This window comes from Rana temporaria, chromosome 9 (genome assembly GCF_905171775.1).
Source record: "Rana temporaria chromosome 9, aRanTem1.1, whole genome shotgun sequence".
NCBI classification, from domain to species: domain Eukaryota; kingdom Metazoa; phylum Chordata; class Amphibia; order Anura; family Ranidae; genus Rana; species Rana temporaria.
In genome coordinates this window covers 551,069-566,938 of record NC_053497.1, presented here as the reverse complement: position 1 = coordinate 566,938, position 15,870 = coordinate 551,069, and positions in this window count along the sequence as shown.

Here is a 15,870-nt window from a genome sequence, read left to right as displayed (position 1 = left end):
AGAGGACAGGTCGCACCCAAGTTTGCATGTACCTGTTGAAGCTTGTCTTTTATATTTGCATGTTTTTACCAAAATTTTCCAGAGGGCAGGCCGCTCATCTCTGCTTCTACCTATAGAGCCTGTATAAGGTTGTTTTTATATTTGCATGTTTTTACAAAAAATTCTGGATGGCAGGTCTCCCAGGTCTACTTCTACCTGTCGAAACTTTTCTTTTTTTTTTTATCTGCATGTTTTTACCAAAATTTTCCAGAGGACATGTCGCACCCAAGTTTGCATGTACCTGTAAAGCTTGTCTTTTATATTTGTATATTTTTACCAAAATTTTCCAGAGGGCAGGTCGCCCAAGTCTGCATCTACTCGTCAATACGTACCTTTTTTTTATTTGCATCATTTTACCAACATTTTCTGGACGTCAGGTCACCCAGGTCTACTTCTACCTGTCGATGCTTACCTTTTTATTACCTGCATGTTTTTACCAAAATATTCTAGATGGCAGGTAGGCCAAGTCTGCATCTACCTGTAAAGCTTGTCTTTTATATTTGCATATTCTTACCAAAATTTTCTAGACGGCAGGTCGCTCAAGTCTGCATCTACCTGTTGAAGCTTACCATTTTTTTACCAAAACTTTTTCGGGATGGCAGGTCTCCCAGGTCTACTTCTACCTGTCGAAAATTTTCTTTTTTTTTTTTATCTGCAAGTTTTTACCAAAATTTTCCAGAGGACAGGTCGCACCCGAGTTTGCATCTACCTGTAAAGCTTGTCTTTTATATTTGCATGTTTTTACTAAAATTTTCTAGATGGCAGGTCGCTCAAGTCTGCACCTACCTGTAGAAGCTACCTTTTTTTATCTGCATGTTTTTTTCCCAAATGTTCCAGAGGGCTGGTCGCTCAAGTCTGCTTCTACCTATAGAGCCTGTATACGATTGGTATTATATTTACATGTTTTAGCAAAATTTTCTGGATGGCAGATCGCCCAGGTCTTCTTCTACCTATAGAACCTGTATAAGATTGTTTTTATATTTGCATGTTTTTACCAAAATTTTCTGGATGGCAGGTCACCCAGGTCTACTTCTACCTGACGAAGCTTACCTTTTTTTTATCTGCATGTTTTTTACCAAAATTTTCCAGAGGGCAGGTCATCCAAGTCTGCATCTACCTGTAGAAGCTTACCTTTTTTTAATTTGCATTAAATTTGCATCATTTTCTGGAGGGCAGGTCGCCCAGGTCTTCTTCTACATATAGAGCCTGTTTAAGATTGTTTTTATATTTGCATGTTTTTACCCAAATTTTCTGGATGGCAGGTCACCCAGGTCTACTTCTACCTGTCGAAGCTTACCTTTTTTCAATCTGCATGTTTTTTACCAAAATTTTCTGGATGGCAGGGCGCCCCAGTTTGCTTCTACCTGTAGAAGATTGTATTTTATATTTGCATGATTTTTGCAAAAGTTTATGAATGGCAGGTCGCCCAAGTCTATCTCTACCTGTGCAAGCCTGTCTTTTTTTTATTTCAGAATACTTTATTAATCTCAAAGGGAAATTATTAAGATACGGTTACATTTGCATGTTTTTACCAAAATTTGGCAAAATTTGGCACTTTGTTTTGAGCTCCAATAAGCAACTTCACTGTCCACAGTTTCTGCTTAGTGGTTAGCACATACAATTTGCAGCAGAAGGATCCTTGGTTCAAATCCCAACCTGAACACCACCTGCATGGAGTGTGAATGTTCTAAACCTGTGAATGCATGCATTTTTTTCAGGGTACTCCAGTTTCCTCCCACACTCCAAACAGGGTAGGTTGATTGTTCCCTGTCTAAATTGGCCCTGGAATGTGTATCTGGAATGTGTACGTGAGATAGGGAAAGGAAGATTCTTCCCACTGATCACCAATGTAAGGAGCATTCTTCTTACTGATCACCAATGTAAGGGACATTCTTCTCACTGATCACCAATGTAAGGAACATTCTTCCCACTGATCACCAATGTAAGGAACATTCTTCCCACTGATCACCAATGTAAGGGACATTCTTCCCACTGATCACCAATGTAAGGGACATTCTTCTCACTGATCACCAATGTAAGGGACATTCTTCTCACTGATCACCAATGTAAGGGACATTCTTCTCACTGATCACCAATGTAAGGAACATTCTTCTCACTGATCACCAATGTAAGGGACATTCTTCTCACTGATCACCAATGTAAGGGACATTCTTCTCACTGATCACCAATGTAAGGGACATTCTTCTCACTGATCACCAATGTAAGGAACATTCTTCTCACTGATCACCAATGTAAGGGACATTCTTCCCACTGATCACCAATGTAAGGGACATTCTTCTCACTGATCACCAATGTAAGGAACATTCTTCTCACTGATCACCAATGTAAGGAACATTCTTCTCACTGATCACCAATGTAAGGGACATTCTTCTCACTGATCACCAATGTAAGGAACATTCTTCTCACTGATCACCAATGTAAGGGACATTCTTCTCACTGATCACCAATGTAAGGAACATTCTTCCCACTGATCACCAATGTAAGGGACATTCTTCCCACTGATCACCAATGTAAGGGACATTCTTCCCACTGATCACCAATGTAAGGGACATTCTTCCCACTGATCACCAATGTAAGGAACATTCTTCCCACTGATCACCAATGTAAGGGACATTCTTCCCACTGATCACCAATGTGAGGGACATTCTTCTCACTGATCACCAATGTAAAGGACATTCTTCCCACTGATCACCAATGTAAGGGACATTCTTCCCACTGATCACCAATGTAAGGACATTCTTCTCACTGATCACCAATGTAAGGGACATTCTTCTCACTGATCACCAATGTAAGGGACATTCTTCCCACTGATCACCAATGTGAGGGACATTCTTCTCACTGATCACCAATGTAAGGGACATTCTTCCCACTGATCACCAATGTAAGGGACATTCTTCTCACTGATCACCAATGTAAGGAGCATTCTTCTCACTGATCACCAATGTAAGGGACATTCTTCCCACTGATCACCAATGTAAGGGACATTCTTCTCACTGATCACCAATGTAAGGGACATTCTTCTCACTGATCACCAATGTAAGGGACATTCTTCCCACTGATCACCAATGTGAGGGACATTCTTCCCACTGATCACCAATGTAAGGGACATTCTTCTCACTGATCACCAATGTAAGGAACATTCTTCTCACTGATCACCAATGTAAGGGACATTCTTCCCACTGATCACCAATGTAAGGGACATTCTTCCCACTGATCACCAATGTAAGGGACATTCTTCTCACTGATCACCAATGTAAGGAACATTCTTCTCACTGATCACCAATGTAAGGGACATTCTTCTCACTGATCACCAATGTAAGGAACATTCTTTAAAGAAAGGTTGGGAGCGTCTGCTGTGGACTGTTATCATCTGGTGTAAATAATGCCCAGGCTGAGTCAGCTCCACACGATGCCAAACCCCTCGTCATATTTCTAGCTGATATCTCGGAGTGTGTTTGAAGCTGTCCAGAAAAATTGGCCCAATTTGGCAGCTTTTCACGGACTGAGTCCTCATGTTTTCAGATAAAAAATGTTTTAAAGAATTTCCAACAGCAAAACAAATCTGCGTTTATCTTTGCCGCACGGCGCGTATCTCATGTTCTTGTCAGCAACACTCTGAATACTAATAAACGTCGGGATTATTAATTCCTCTTGGATACTAATAAATGTCTGAGCCGGTAATTCCTCGCTTCGTCATCATCGAAGGTTTTCACTTCTGCTGGTCTTCTGAGATAATTAGTCACCAAGGAGGAAAACCAGTAAAACGAAAGCTCGCCGAGCGTCGCAGGAAGCAGAAGACCCGCAGGAGACGTAAACCCAAATTACAACGATCTCCAGAATGATAAAATAATTCCCCCAGTAATCCTTCCATGAGGGTCTCTCTTTAGGTTCTTCCTGTTATGTGGTGACAACGCTTCGTCTCTCAATTGTGCTCCTGCATTGTTGTCACATTGGCTAACTATAAACAGGTGTTAATACAGTGGAACCTCGGATTGCGAGTATCGCGGTTAACGAGCTTTTTTAAAATACGAGCGCTGCGTATTTTTAAAATTTCGGACTCGGTTTGCGAATGTGTTGTCTCACAAAACGGGCAGGATTCAAGCCAAAGCAGTGTGCAGTACCACGTTTGGCCTGAGGTGGGGGGGGGGCGGAGACGAGCAGTGCCAAGCGGCGCCGGTAGGAGCTGATCGGCGCCGTTCGTAAAAATGCTCGGTAATACTCCGTCCCCGAGCCTTTACAAGGTTTGCAGAGGTCAGCTGAGCTGTCCTCGGCAGTGTTGCCAACCGTCCGTATTTTTACGGACAGTTCGTAAAAACGGGCACTTTCCCCCCCCCCCCGTTTGTAAATGTCCGTGGTTGCGGAAATGTGCCAGTAAAAATAACCGAAATCGGTTCGGCTTGAAACTGTGCATGGAGATTGGAGGCAGGGGGTGATGGTGGCTGCGGTGGCACCGCAGAGGGGGATGGAGGCAGGGGGAGATTGGAGGCATGGGGTGTTAGTGGCAGGGGGTTAATGGAGGCAGGGGGTGTTGGTGGCACCGCAGAGGGTAGGGGATGGAGACAGGGGTTGTTGGTGGCATCGCAGAGGGGGATGGAGGCAGGGGACGATGGAGGCAGAGGGTGATTGGAGGAAGGGGGCCTGGGGGAGATTGGAGGCAGGGGGTGTTGGTGGCACCGCAGAGGGGGATAGTGGCATCACAGAGTGTGGGGGTGGAGACAGGGGTTGTTGGTGGCACCACAGAGGGGGATGGAGGCAGGGGGCCTGGGGGAGATTGGAGGCAGGGGGAGATTGTGGAACCGCAGAGGGGGGTGAAGGCATAGGGTGTTGGTGGCAGAGGGGAATGGAGGCAGGGGGTGATGTGACTAAATAATTTGCCCTTATGATATCGAAAATAAAAAAAATATGTTTTTTTACCTTAATATCTACCTTAAATCACATTGCTATTTGCCCAGCGCACTTGTTTGCAGCATAAATAAGTGCTGTGGTTCCACTCCTTGACTTCCCTGCCCTCTGCATTTCCATCCAAAACTCCATTGGCCCAAACCCAAAGATCACCTCTGCCCACTGCGGTAGCATCCAATACTCCACTAACCTGTACCAAAGCTCATCCCTGCCCTCTGCGGTTCCACCCAAATCTTCATTGACCTGAACCCAAAGCTCATCCCTGCCCTCTGCGGTTCCATCCAATACTCCACTGACCTGTACCAAAGCTCATCCCTGCCCTCTTAGGTTCTATCCAAAACTCCATTGGCCCGAACCAGGGGCGGACTGACAACTCATGGGGCCCCCGGGCAATAGAAGATTATGGGGCCCCTCTGGCTTACAGATGGCCACCACGCCAGGAGGCAGTGCAGAGGCAGGGCAGCTAAAATCTTGGGATATTCACATTAAAAGCATGTCAGTTTCGGAAATATCAGGGACAGATCTAAAAAAATAATAAAAAAACACAGATTTTTACATACTGTCCCTGGTTTTACTGAGCCTGGCAACCCTGATGGGGCCCCCTAGTGGCATGGGGCCCTCGGGCAGTGCCCGAGTGACTCAATGGTCAGTCCGCCCCTGGCCCGAACCCAAAGCTCATCCCTGCCCTTCCATCCAATACTCCACTGACCTGTACCAAAGCTCATCCCTGCCCTCTTAGGTTCTATCCAAAACTCTATTGGCCCGAACCCAAAGCTCATCCCTGCCCTCTTAGGTTCTATCCAAAACTCCATTGGCCCGAACACAAAGTCCATCCCTGCCCTCTGCAGTTCCACCCAAATCTCCACTGACCCGAACCCAAAGCTCGTCCCTGCCCTCTTAGGTTCTATTCAAAACTCCATTGGCCCGAACCCAAAGCTCATCCCTGCCCTCTGCGGTTCCATCCAAAACTCTATTGGCCCGAACCCAAAGCTCATCCCTGCCCTCTGCGGTTCCATCCAATACTCCACTGACCTGTACCAAAGCTCATCCCTGCCCTCTTAGGTTCTATCCAAATCTCCATTGACCCGAACCCAAAGCTCATCCCTGCCCTCTTAGGTTCTATCCAAAACTCCATTGGCCCGAACCCAAAGCTCATCCCTACACTTTGCTGTTCCATCTAAAAACTAAAGAAAAAGTTTCTGGCCTTAGATTCACCTTAGCCACCTCTTCTCAGGGGACAATAAATCGCATCCCAAGCTCCTAACGATGAAGCCGTCTTTATCAGCCGGTTCCAGAGGGTGTTTCCACTGACAAACGGCGGCGTAATGCACTGGCACTAAAACCCATTTCCAAACATCATCGTCTCCACTGTATGCCAACCGTTAACCATTTTCACGTTACGTCGGGGAGAAACGTGTTTAAGTTCAATACATGACCCGCAAAGCCCGTGTATTTAGCGCTAAAAAGGTTAACGGTTTCTGGAGGTCCGTCTCCCTCCACGCTTGATAAGAAAAGACATGAGGCTGAATGCCTGATTAAGCTATGCCGCTATTTCCCATTTCATGGCTGTGCGTGCCTATTCATTATCCCCCGCAAGAACAAGCACAGCCTTTCAGGAGAAACTTAGATAAGGGCCCCCCGAAAAAAAATCCGAGCAACGGTGGGGCCTTCAGATATGAGCAGCGATAGCCTCAGAGTGGTTAGAACCCCTTCCCAGAAATAAAAAAAAATAGCAAAAGGAGCTCGTCTTTAGACCGCAGCGTTTTTTAGCAAGCGCCAGACGGGTCGTTACCAGTAGACAATGAAGAGATATGTATAATACAAGAGGATGAAATGAAGCCGCCTTTACCCTTGGGTGGGTTCTCCGTAATTGGCGTTAACCGGAGAATGGCTGGAACATTTGTAGCTACATGAATCGGCAATTTTTGGAGGGAGGCTGATAAGTGGTTTGTTTGCACCACCATTTAAGATCTGACATTGTAGTTCTGGATGTGGGAAGAAGAGGAGCAACTGATATCATGAAGCTTCAACCGTGTGGCCGGCTGAGGGGAATAATACACACAGAGAGTGATGGTTATTATTCAACCAGACACAGCTAGGTCATCAGTGGCGGCTGGTGCTCAAAGTTTTTGGGGGTCGCAAACAAATTGAAAAATTAAAAAAAAAAAAAGTTGGGGCCTCACTGTGCCATCAAATGCAGCCACTGTGCCCATCAAATACCGCCACTGTGCTCATCAATTGTAGCCACTGTGCCCATCCAATGCTGCCACTGTGCCATCAAATGCTCCCACTATGCAATCCAATGCAGCCACTGTGCCATCCAATGCTGCCACTGTGCCATCAAATGCTCCCAATGCTGCCACTATGCCATCAAATGTTCCCACTGTGCCATCCAATGCTGCCACTGTGCCATCAAATGTTCCCACTGTGCCATCCAATGCTGCCACTGTGCCATCAAACGCAGCCACTGTGCTCATCAATTGCAGCCACTGTGCCATCAAATGCTCCCAATGCTGCCACCCAATGCTGCCACTGTGCCATCAAATGTTCCCACTTTGCCATTCAATGCTGTCACTGTGCCTTCAAATGCTCCCAATGCTGCCACTGTGCCATCAAATGTTCCCACTGTGCCATCCAATGCTGCCACTGTCCCATCAAATGTTCCCACTGTGCTATCCAATGCTGCCACTGTGCCAGTCAATGCTCCCAATGCTGCCACTGTGCCATCAAATGCTCCCACTGGGCTATCCAATGCTCTCACTGTGCCATCAAATGCTCCCACTATGTCATCAAATGCTCCCACTGTGCCATCCAATGCTCCCAATGCTGCCACGGTGTCATCAAATACTCTCACTGTGCCATCCAATGCTGCCACTGTGCCACCCAATGCTGCCACTGTGCCATCAAATGTTCCCACTTTGCCATTCAATGCTGTCACTGTGCCATCAAATGCTCCCAATGCTGCCACTGTGCCATCAAATGTTCCCACTGTCCCATCAAATGTTCCCACTGTGCTATCCAATGCTGCCACTGTGCCAGCCAATGCTCCCGATGCTGCCACTGTGCCATCAAATGCTCCCACTGGGCTATCCAATGCTCTCACTGTGCCATCAAATGCTCCCAATGCTGCCACTATGCCATCCAATGCTCCCAATGCTGCCACTGCGTCATCAAATGCTCTCACTGTGCCATCCAATGCTGCCACTGTGCCAACCAATGCTCCCAATGCTGCAACTGCCATTCAGTGACACCCCCGTGCATGCCCTCGGCCCCCGGGCACGCACTCGTGCCAGCCCAAAAAAGATGATTTTTGATACTTTTTTTGCCAATTTTTGGAAAAACAAAAGCAAACAGTGGTCACCAGTTTAGACAGGTGGTATACAATTTTTACATATATATTTTTTATTGCCCCCACTTGTCAGCTTAATTTTTTATTGCCCCCCCCCAGGGCAGGGCCCCACTTTGAAAGCCTCATTTATTACTGTACTGTCCCCAGCCCCAGTGCCCAAACGTGTCACCTGACCTGCTCCAATCAGGTTCCATTTGCTCACCTTCTAATCTGGCCCGGTCTGGTGTGGTGGGCGGTTGGGCACCAGTCTTTTCGGGCAATGCGCTGTGGGAGTCAAACCGTGGATCTAAGCCAGCCAGCAATGCAGAATGCCGCCACCTGCCGGGAGGTCACTGAAGCCTGGAGGATTTAGGAGGTCAGGGTAGGACTTAGGGTGGTGGGGGCCCCTGGGCTTGAGTCACTTTCGAGCCCATTATGAAAAATGGGCGTGGTTAACACAAATAGTGGGTGTGGCTAAATGGGCGTTGTGATACATTTGCCTATATGTCTCAGTTTACTGCTCCCTGCTAGCCAGGTTATTGATGTGCTAATGTCCCCTCACTATTTCTAAAGGTTAATTGATCTATTGTGTTGTGTGAAGGAGAGCTGGGTTTAAGTGGCTTGTGTTAATTATTCTGATTGCTTCATTGTGGTAATTATCTCTCTATATGCGGGGTCGAGCGGTCTGGTTGATGTATTCAGTACAGCTAGTGCTCAGCGTCATTGATGTCATTGTCTAAAGAAAATGTGTTTCAGCATCGGCCCCGTCGTGTCTGCCTATAATCTGTATGGAAGCCCCAGTGTGAGGGGGGCGGAGATTTGTCATTGTAACAGTTTTGGAAATGACATATAAGCTGTGTGTTATAACATTAAAGTCTGTGTTGTTCAAGCAGTAAGCTGGTCTCATGTGTGGCTTTCTGGGCGATTCCAGGGATATCCCTCCTCGTGGAATATTGGGGTGATTTTCGTTATGGGAAGAAGGGAACGTTGACGGGGATATCATACCGATACCGTCACAATTGGTTGGTAGCGGTGGGATTTTTCCCTTCTATTCCCCTTCACACCCGGATTCCAAGCAGACACTGGAAGAACTACTGGAAGTTCGTGGAAGGATTGCTAGCAACAAAACCAAGCGGGTCATCATAGCAGAATCAATGGAGATAGACCAGGAGGACGGGATTGCAGCAACGCCAGCAGTACAAGAGATGGAGACACCAGTGATTCAGGAGGAGGAATCGCCAGCCAACAAGCTAATGAGAGAGAAGCTAGCGTGGTTCGGCCCGAACCCAACGCCAGATGTGGTACTGAAAGTGATGGACCTGTTAGCGAAGGAGGCTAAACAAATAAGGGACGCAGAACTACAGTTAAAACTGGCAGCAGTCCAACAAGCAGCCGCACATTCTCCAAACAGTGAGTACAGCACAGCAGACGCAAGGAAGATTCCGTTTAGCGCTTTTAAAGCTTTTGATGAAAAGGACTGTGAGATTGATAACTTCCTGGCGGATTTTGAGCGACAATGTAACCTGCACCGAATAGCTAGAGGAGACTGGGTTGCAATATTGTCAGGCAAACTGTCAGGCAAAGCTTCTGATGCTTTCCGGACCGTGCCAGATCAGGATATTCATAGCTACGCCCGGGTTAAAGAAGTGCTCCTGGCTCGTTATGCAGTAACCCCAGAGTCCCACCGACAGAAGTTCAGGGACTCACGCAAAACCACGAAAGACTCTTATGCGGAATGGGCATGCCAATTGTCCCGGTCGGCCTCTAACTGGGCTAACAGCAGCCAGGCCACCACCGCAGAGGACATTTTGCAACTAATGCTCCTGGAGCAATTTTACAATCACATCCAGACGGACGTCAAAGATTGGGTGAGAGATCGCAGGCCCATGACTCTACCAGAGGCCGCGAAGTTGGCGGATGAATATGCAGATACTCGCAAGACGAACCAGGTCACACCACAGGAACAACCTCCACCACAAACGGTGCCCTCACACCCACCAACCGCTAGATACCAACCTCCTAACAGACCGGTGACATCTAGCCCTCGCTATCATCGCCAGGAGGGCAACGAACAACGCTGCTTCCGGTGCAAACAGCTGGGTCACTTCAAGCAGAATTGCCCCATGAATGACAACACCAGGTCAAATTGGTCTCAACCTGGGTACCGCCCACCAGCAGCAGCCCATTGTGTAGACTCGGCTTGGGATCCAAAGGAGCTGGGTCAGGAAGAACCATTGGGCACCCCTTACGAAGCCCTCATGGTACAATCTGTTATTACGGACAACAGGGAACACCATTGTCAGCTGGTCATGGGCGACAGCCCTGAGCCGGAGGGGCCCTGGAGGGAGCTGGGCAGAAAGAGGCACCGCCGGCCACCCTTCAAGAAGAAGAGGTCCTGGAAGCCGTATAACAAGCTGACCTGGGAGGAGAAGAAGCGACTGGAGGAGAGGGAGTCGCAGCGGGCGTCCCAGATACGTGCCGAGATGTTCACCAAGGGCCCACCGGTGGCCCCTTACACCACCACCCAGTTCCTGATGATGAAGGACCACGTAGAGAGCCTGCAGGACATGAGCAAGCAGGAGCTGATCCGTGAGTACATAGAGCTGGAGGAGTGCATAAGCCGCATGGAGGAGGAGAACAACCACCTGAGGTCACAGCAGCATGAACTGGAGATGGAGCTGGAGAAGCTCCAAGAGGAGAACCGGCGGCTGCGGAGGGAGCAGGGGGTGGCTGACCTTATGGGGCTCTGATTCCCCCCCCCCCCCGGACTCTGAGCACCAGTGCTACAGCATTTCAACAAATATAACTTTTTCTTTTTATGAATCTCCTGGGATTGTCACTTCAGAGCCATAACCTGCCCCCTCCCATAGCGGGACACCTAGACGGCGGCGCACAGACCCATTCGCTGTCTTCACACTGACTTCTGGTGACTTTGCAGATCGCACAAAGACTTGGGGACTGACCGGCGTGTGATCTGACGACCCGGTGACATACCTGAGTCTGAAGCAGTTGCCAAGGGAGGTCAGTCATGCCAAACGGAGTTAACCTCTGACTAATAGCTCTGAACCCGTCAACCCTACTGGACCAGGGAAGGTCCAACCGGGTTTGCCGGAGCAGGGAGCAAAAGGGGGGCCATTGTGATACATTTGCCTATATGTCTCAGTTTACTGCTCCCTGCTAGCCAGGTTATTGATGTGCTAATGTCCCCTCACTATTTATAAAGGTTAATTGATCTATTGTGTTGTGTGAAGGAGAGCTGGGTTTAAGTGGCTTGTGTTAATTATTCTGATTGCTTCATTGTGGTAATTATCTCTCTATATGCGGGGTCGAGCGGTCTGGTTGATGTATTCAGTACAGCTAGTGCTCAGCGTCATTGATGTCATTGTCTAAAGAAAATGTGTTTCAGCATCGGCCCCGTCGTGTCTACCTACTCATCTGTATGGAAGCCCCAGTGTGAGGGGGGCGGAGATTTGTCATTGTAACAGTTTTGGAAATGACATATAAGCTGTGTGTTATAACATTAAAGTCTGTGTTGTTCAAGCAGTAAGCTGGTCTCATGTGTGGCTTTCTGGGCGATTCCAGGGATATCCCTCCTCGTGGAATATTGGGGTGATTTTCGTTATGGGAAGAAGGGAACGTTGACGGGGATATCATACCGATACCGTCACAGGCGTGGCTTAGAAGGGTGTGGTTAAAGTCTGAGATGAAAGAAGGATGGAGGGAAAAAGAAATAAAGAAGGAGGGAGAGAAGGAGAGAAAGAGAGATGGAGGGACAGCAGGCACATAGCGTGCCCTGACTCAGTGGACGGGAAGCGCATGCGCTATAGAAATAATCAAAGAAAAAAGTAAGGAGACTTTAACAGGCAGGGGCCCCCTATTGGACGGGGCCCATGGGCTTGAGCCCAGTCAAGCCCAATGGTAAGTCCGGCCCTGCAGAAGGTGCTGCTGCTGCGGTCAGAGAAGGAGAGGCGGTGGGTGTAATTGGAGCGCAGGGCAGCACTGGGTAAAGGCCTTGCTCATCTCGGCCTCACTCTGAGACTCTGTGAATGTGATGTCACTGGTTACTAGATGCCAGGCGGGGTGACCCTAGCAACCAATTTGGCAATTAGGCTGTGTGTCCTCGTTTTATTCTGGGACACTGTATTGTCCCGGAATGAAAGCGCCCGGGACAGGACACAAATGCGAATTGCGGGACAATCCCAGGCAATCCGGGACACGTGGGCACCCTACCTGTCGCAGGAGGTATTATTGATGGCACTCCATGGTGTCACCAAGCTGCACCTGCTATGATGTCACGAGCCAATGCGGTCAGTACCACCCCGGTGCTGTCGTTTTATGTCCGTGCCTTCTAGGCGATGCTTGAAGACCAAATATTCGTCTGCGGCAGAAACAGCCCATAAAAAAAAAAACTTGACAACGCAGTTTCTGCTTACTTCTCTCCCCGCTGTCACCTCTATGGAAAAGGGACGGGAAATAATTGGCGAGGAAAAAAAACAAAAGGTTTTCTCTCCCTGGCATATGTGAAGCTGAGACATGTGTAATTAATTAAAGCATACAGGAGAAGAAAAACCTCAATTTTCTCCCAGGCTTTGAATTATGGCTGGGGGTGAAAGAAAGGCAGAGCTAGGGGTGTAATTAATCACACAGAGGTGAGAGGGCTTTGCATTTCTTCTGCATACGTACTTCCTGTATGCCAGCGAAATCCTGCAATGAGCAATTAGTCCTGTCACTTTCTGAAGGGGAAATTAAATTTCTGTTCAGGGGGGTAAGGGTAGGTAAAGCAGAACTTGGCTGGAAGACTGAGAGCGAGATAGGCAACTCACAGTAATAAACGGCTTTGAAGGGAAAATAGGCCGATAATGTGACGCTGCGCCATGCGTAGTCAACGAAGGAAAGGGAACTGATTCTACGTCTACGTGTGCCGGCTTCACGCCAATCGTACAAATGATAACAGGAAACAAGTTATTTTACACACGCGGTATGGTCATGATCAGGTTCAAGTACATTTCCAGTGAAGGGACCTGGTAATACTCCATCATACAAAGACATTGTAGACAGTTGTGCTCTTCCAACCGTGTGGTAAAACAGTTTGGTGAAGACCCTTTTCTGTCTCAGCATGACTGTGCCCCCCCCCTGTGTACAAAGCCAGCTCCATAAAGACATGGTGTGACTAGTTTGGTGTGGAGGAACTTGAGTGCCCTACACAGAACCCTGACCTCAACTCCACTGAACATCTTTAGACCTCAACCCTACTGCTGTGGAGATACTCAAGTGTCCTACACAGAGTCCTGACCTTAAACCTACTGAACATCTTTGGACTTCAACCCTACTGAACACCTTTGGACCTCAACCCTACTGGTGTGGAGAAACTTGTGTTCTGCACAGAGCCCTGACCTCAACCCTACTGACCACCTTTGGACCTCAACCCTACTGGTGTGGAGGAACTTGAGTGTCCTGCACATAGCCCTGACCTCAACCCTACTGACCACCTTTGGACCTCAACCCTACTGGTGTGGAGGAACTCAAGTGTCCCACACAGAGTCCTGACCTTAACCCTACTGAACATCTTTGGACTTCAACCCTACTGGTGTGGAGGAACTTGAGTGTCCTGCACATAGCCCGGTCCTTAAGCCTACTGAACATCTTTGGACCACAACCCTACTGGTGTGGAGATACTTGAGTGTCCTACACAGAGTCCTGACCTCAACCCTACTGAACATTTTTGGACCTCAACCCTACTGAACATGTTTGAACCTCAACCCTACTGATGTGGAGGAACTGAAGTGTTCTGCACAGAGCCCTGACCTTAACCCTACTGAACATCTTTGGACTTCAACCCTACTGGTGTGGAGGAACTCAAGTGTCCCACACAGAGTCCTGACCTTAACCCTACTGAACATCTTTGGATTTCAACCCTACTGGTGTGGAGGAACTTGAGTGTCCTGCACATAGCCCGGTCCTTAAGCCTACTGAACATCTTTGGACCACAACCCCATGTGGAAGAAAAATATATTTTAAATATATTTAAAAAAAAAACATTCTTAATATATTTTTCCCAAATATATTGCCATATATTTGAAATGCTACAATTTTGGCCAGATTCAATATATTTCAAAAATATATTTCAATATATGTGTGAATATATTGTGAAATATGTTTCAAATATATTCATAAATATATGTTAAATGTACTTCTGAATGCATTTAGCAATATATTTATGCAGCCATAAATATATTGCAACATGCATTTTGTAATGCATTGTGAATATATTCAGAAATATATTGCTAAATGCATTCAGAAGTACATTTAACATATATTTCTGAATACATTCACAATGCATTCCAAAACGCGCTTTGTAATATATTTATGGCTGCAAAAATATATTGCTAAATGCATTCAGAAGTACATTTACAGTAACATATATTTATGAATATATTTGCAACATATTTCACAATGCATTTCCCAATATATTCAATAATATATTGGACAAATATATTGAAATATATTTTTGAAATATATTGAATATGGCCAAAATTGTAGCATTTCAAATATATGGCAATATATTTGGGAAAATATATTAAGAATGTTTTTTTAAAATATATTTTAAATATAAATGTAAATGTACTGAATGCAAAATAAAAAAAATACATTCCTATTACATTCACCTCTGCAATGGAGGGGTTCCTCCACCTTGGTTTCTTCACATGCTCCTGGCCAAAGGTCCTCCTCCTGGAAAAAAGGCGTGTCCACACTATCAGCCGTTTTAACGCTTTGCTATACAAAGTTCTTCCCAACTTATACGTCGTCCTCCAGACATCAGCATTACTGTTCCGTCTAAACTCAAAGTTAACACAGGGATGCCAACCAATGCTTTCCACTCAACTTTACGTTCCCTGAGATGGGTTCTCCTCTGGGGTCTATGCGGACAGACTATTCGGGCACTTGGGCACTGCCCGAGGGGCCCCATGCCACTAGGGGGCCCCATCAGGGTTGCCAGCCTCAGTAAAACCAGGGACAGTATGTAAAAATCTGTGTTTTTTTTTTAAATCCCAAGATTATAGTTGCCCCGCCTCTCCAGTACCTTTTCAGTGTGTGTATGTATACTGTATGTGTGTGTGTGTGTATACTGTGTGGCCCCAACATAATCTCCTATTGCCCAGGGGCCTCATAATCTCCTATTGCCCGGGGGCCCCATAATCTCCTATTGCCAGGGGGCCTCATAATCTCCTATTGCCAGGGGGCCTCATAATCTCCTATTGCCCGGGGGCTCCATAATCTCCTATTGTCCGGGGGGCCCCATAATCTCCTATTGCCCGGGGGCCTCATAATCTCCTATTGCCCGGGGGCCCCATAATCTCCTATTGCCAGGGGGCCTCATAATCTCCTATTGCCAGGGGGCCTCATAATCTCCTACTGCCCGGGGGCCCCATAATCTCCTATTGCCAGGGGGCCTCATAATCTCCTATTGCCCGGGGGCCTCATAATCTCCTATTGCCAGGGGGCCCCATAATCTCCTATTGCCCGGGGGCCTCATAATCTCCTATTGCCCGGGGGGCCCCATAATCTCCTATTGCCCGGGG